General features: G+C 45.9%; 1 non-coding gene across 1 annotated transcript; it reads right to left on the reverse strand.

Moving 5' to 3' along the window:
- Window positions 1-1545: 1545 nt before the first annotated feature.
- Window positions 1546-1620, reverse strand: Trnas-uga. Its single transcript has one exon. It is a non-coding gene; the product is annotated as a tRNA-Ser (tRNA).
- Window positions 1621-4936: the final 3316 nt, after the last annotated feature.

The following is a 4936-nucleotide window of genomic DNA, read 5'->3' on the forward strand; positions in this document are numbered from 1 at the left end:
GCTTACCCCAGGCATGCGGAATTCTGTCTGGGTAGACCCTTCGTTCCCTAGCAGCTCGTGGGACAGAGATGCATACGTCGAAGTTGAACTTATCCTGCTGCTGCTGCTGGGTATCAAGCCCCAAGTAATCATTTATTTAGAAATGATAACCGGTCTCGGTCGTTATACTGGCCAATTTCAGATCCACGGCATCATATGGCTGAAATCGGGGGCGCAGAGAACAGTTGCATGATTCCACGGTCGTCGCGGTCCTTTACTCCATGAAGAAACTGTTCTTGGTGAGGCACCTGGAAGAGGAAGGCGTCCCTTCCAAATGGAAGTTATTGCTGTAACTGACTAAGCAGCACGTGTCCCCGGTAATGCTAGTGCTTGCACAGTGTCACGATAATTGTCCATTGCATGGTCAACAAAATGGTTCAAATGGCTCTGAGCACTATGGGACTCAACTGCTGAGGTCATTAGTCCCCTAGAACTTAGAACTAGTTAAACCTAACTAACCTAAGGACATCACAAACATCCATGCCCGAGGCAGGATTCGAACCTGCGACCGTAGCGGTCTTGCGGTTCCAGACTGCAGCGCCTTTAACCGCACGGCCACTTCGGCCGGCGACCATGGTCAACAGTACGGAGAGTTTTGCGGGCTATTTTAGACTGGTACCCGTACAAGATCCAGACGGTACTGCAACTGAAACCTCATGAATTGCAGGATCCTCAGTTTATGACACCGATCAGAATTGATGACAAGTGATTGGGCTATATTCTGTGGGCAGATCAAATGTTACTCTACGCTGTGGGGTGAATACACAGAACTGCCGACTTCTGGGTACTTTTAAACCGCTTGTTGTGCGCAAAGAGCAATTGCACTCACCCTATGTGTGTATTCACAAACATCTTTACTCTCGATCCGTTCTCCTTTGAAAAGAATACACCCACAGCGCTTATCAGGTGCAACGTGACTTCTGCACGTTATCGAGACCTCCACGTACACCATGTGATTCCTGTTTTGGAAGAGTGCAACAGCGAGGAAACCACTGTCTTCAAGCAAGATGGGACAACACCTCATGTCACTCACCCAGTAGAAGACCTGCTTAATGCCACCTACCACGAACGTCCTATCCTAGAGGTTTGGTCTGACCGATTTGTTCTGAAACCAAGTGACTTTTAGCTCAGGGGATGTACAAGAGACCGCTTTTAGCAGAGACGCGTTCGGTCTCTCCCCTGACCTGAAGGCCGTTATATAGGAACACGTTACTCAGATTCTACCGAAACTGCTGTGACCAAATATTGATCACAGATGCAACATATTGTCGACGCCTTTGGTTAAACAAATTGTGTAAGTGGCGGTTAATGATAAAAGAATATATCTCGTGTCTCACTTGTTTGACGTTTTCTGCCCACGTCCAGTTCCCAGTCAATGGAAACATTTCTTAAATATTTTCAACATTTCACAGCCCTGTCAGCAACTGTATAAATATTCCAGAATGAGATTTTCACTCTGCAGCGGAGTGTGCGCTAATACGAAACTTCCTGGCAGATTAAAACTGTATGCCCGACCGAGACTCGAACTCGGGACCTTTGCCTTTCACGGGCAAGTGCTCTACCAACTGAGCTACCGAAGCACGACTCCCACCCGGTACTCACAGCTATACTTCTGCCAGTACCTCGTCTCCTACCTTCCAAACTTTACAGAAGCTCTCCTGCGAACCTGCAGAACTAGCACTCCTGAAAGAAAGGATATTGCGGAGACATGGCTTAGCCACAGCCTGGGAGATGTTTCCAGAATGAGATTTTCACTCTGCAGCGGAGTGTGCGCTACTATGAAAAGGTTCGCAGGAGAGCTTCTGTTAAGTTTGGAAGGTAGGAGACGAGGTACTGGCAGAAGTAAAGCTGTGAGTAGCGGCCGTTAGTCGTGCTTCGGTAGCTCAGTTGGTAGAGCCCTTGCCCGCGAAAGGCAAAGGTCACGAGTTCGAGTCTCGGTCGAGCACACAGTTTTAATCTGCCAGGAAGTTTTGTATAAATATTAATTTTAATTTTAATAAACAACAGCCTCAGTTGCACCGTTTGCGTAGAATCTACCTAGGTTTCAGACGGGATAGCCCAACCTTCATCAGAAAGAAAGTAACTACCGTTTGTCCATAGTGGACATCGTCAAGCTAAAACTACAAATCCATAAATTATAGTCACACTGTAAAAACTTATCTGAAACTGCCTCGGCCCCACTTCGCGACCGCGATGCGTCAGCCACGAGTGCCGTACTGGAACTCAACATTTCTATACGTCTTGCTTGTATTCAGAGTGCCAGATTTCCATCTTGCAGTCACAATTGGAACAAATTTTTTTGCAGCGTAACTTGTTTCCGCATTAATTCATCGGCTTCTCTACCACGGTTCATACGTTAGTTACGATCCGCAGTGGACCTTCGTGAACTACTGCACTTTGGTTACAGTCACCAGGCACGTTCCTGGAACAGTTAATCAATATATTGCTTCTCGACACGTGCTTCTCGCGAGGAACCATGACAGTGAAATAAAAGAGATTCGGGCTTGCACAGAGACTTGCCAACAATCGTTGCACCCGTGAAGCATTCACGACTAGATAAGGACAGTGGTCTCAATGTACCATCGTCTATATGCCTTAAAGTGGCTTGCGGAGTGGAGCTACATGTAGAGATATATAAAAAAATTAAAGAAGCCTTGTTATTAAAAGTTTCGTAAGTTTTGGAGATATCAGGTGATAAGTTCGAAATTATTTCCCGTTGATACCTAAACCTAGAACGTAGCGTTACTCAGCGCTGGTTCTAACGTAAGTTAAGAATTTATCAAATGGACAACTTTACCGAATGCGAAATTTTCACTTACTTCCGGCACGAAGTAAAATGAAGAACAAAATTTTGACATCCTTAGAGACGCTGTAGGGATCTACAACATATATCAATACATGAATTTAAGGCTTCTAATCTGATTTTTGTAGGACAGAGAGAAACCATGAGGGTAATCCCAAAAGGAATGTCTCCTATTTTTTTATAAGTACATAGACCTGTTTATTTCTACAATGGTTTACATCAGTTTACAGCTTGAACATTTAGCTATTTTTCGACATCATCACCATTTCTGTCGATGCGTTTTTGTAAACACTGTGGCAGTTTTTGTATGCCCATGTCATACCAGCTCGCCGCCATGCTGTTCAGAAAGTTATGAACCTCTTCTTTCACCTCGTCGTCGGAGCTGAATCGCTGGAACCACAATTAATGCTGATTGGTACTGTGAGACTCTGAAAAAACTCAAACGGACAATTCAGAAACGGAGAAGAGGAATGTTGAGGAAGGGCGTACACATTCTCCATAGCAACGCTCGCCCACACATCGCTCTGCAAACCGTTGCTCTCCTGCAACAGTTTCAGTGGAACATAACCACCCACCCTATCTACATCTACATCTACATGATTACTCTGCAATTCAAATTTAAGTGCTTGGCAGAGGGTTCATCGAACCACAATCATACTATCTATCTCTCTACCATTCCAATCCCGAACAGCGCGCGGGAAAAACGAACATCTAAACCTTTCTGTTCGAGCTCTGATTTCTCTTATTTTATTTTGATGATCATTCCTACCTATGTAGGCTGGGCTCAACAAGATACTTCCGCATTCAGAAGAGAATGTTGGTGACTGAAATTTCGTAAATAGATTTCGCCGCGACGAAAAAAGTCTTTGCTTTAATGACTTCCATCCCGACTCGCGTATCATATCTGCCACACTCTCTCCCCTATTACGTGATAATACAAAACGGGCTGCCCTTTTATGCACCCTTTCGATGTCCTCCGTAAATCCCACCTGGTAAGGATCCCACACCGCGCAGCAATATTCTAACGGAGGACGAACGAGTGTAGGGTAAGCTGTCTCTTTAGTGTCCTGACTTGGCGCCAATGACTATCACCTGTTCCCTAGGTTAAAAGAACCTTTGGCCGGAAAGCGATTCAGATCCGAGGACTAGATGAAAGAAGAGGTTCATAACTTTCTGAACAGCATGGCGGCGAGCTGGTGTGACATGGTCATACAAGAACTGCCACAGCGTCTACAAAAAATGCATCGACAGAAATGGTGATTTTGTCGAAAAATAGCTGAATGTTCAAGCTGTAAAATGAGGTGAACCATTGTAGAAATAAACAGGTCTATGTACTTATAAAAAAATTGGAGACCTTACTTTTGGGATTACCCTCGTAAGACGATTTGCGTGTTGCCACAGATAGCAGAGAGCTTCTGCAGACAGCACCTGTTGCGTCAACGTCGTAGCTTCTGACCTTAAATTAGACTATGTACCAATAGGGCAATCAGCAAGCGTCAAGCATTTTCTTACTAAGCTGAGCACTGTGGGAAACACTCAAAAGATTTGGAGCTCCACTAACACACCTCATAGAGTTTCGATGAAGCAGAAAGATTGTCTTCTGAAGATAAGAAACGAGACTCTGATGAAAAAGAAAATTTATTTCGCTTCCATATTTTTACTTACTTACTGAGCTCCACAGGTATTTGTGATTTTCGTACTGAATCATTGTCGTGCCGTACAAGAGACAAGTCTGTAAGGATCGGCAGTAGCTTCTGATTGCTGCTTCGGGTAGCGGCGATGCAAGTGTAGCAGCAAACATAGGGACTTAGAGGCGCAGGCTTACGGAGGAAGTTGCCGGGGAGACACGTGGAGAAGACTTGCTGGGCGGAGCAAGGGGGAGGGGGAGGGGAGGGGCAGGAAGGCGCAATTAGGGGCACGTGCCACGTTGCAAAGCGTGCTCCCCGCGGCTCCGCCGTCTCTAATAGCGGGCCTCAGAGCCTCCAGTCTGCCTGCCACCGAACGCGCTCAGAGCTCCAGTGTACCAGCAGGCTCCACGGCGTTCGCGGAGAGAAAGGACGCCGTCCTCAGTGGGTAAAGCCGAACGACTTGTTC

The sequence above is a fragment of the Schistocerca americana genome, chromosome 1 (assembly GCF_021461395.2).
Source record: "Schistocerca americana isolate TAMUIC-IGC-003095 chromosome 1, iqSchAmer2.1, whole genome shotgun sequence".
Classification (NCBI taxonomy): domain Eukaryota; kingdom Metazoa; phylum Arthropoda; class Insecta; order Orthoptera; family Acrididae; genus Schistocerca; species Schistocerca americana.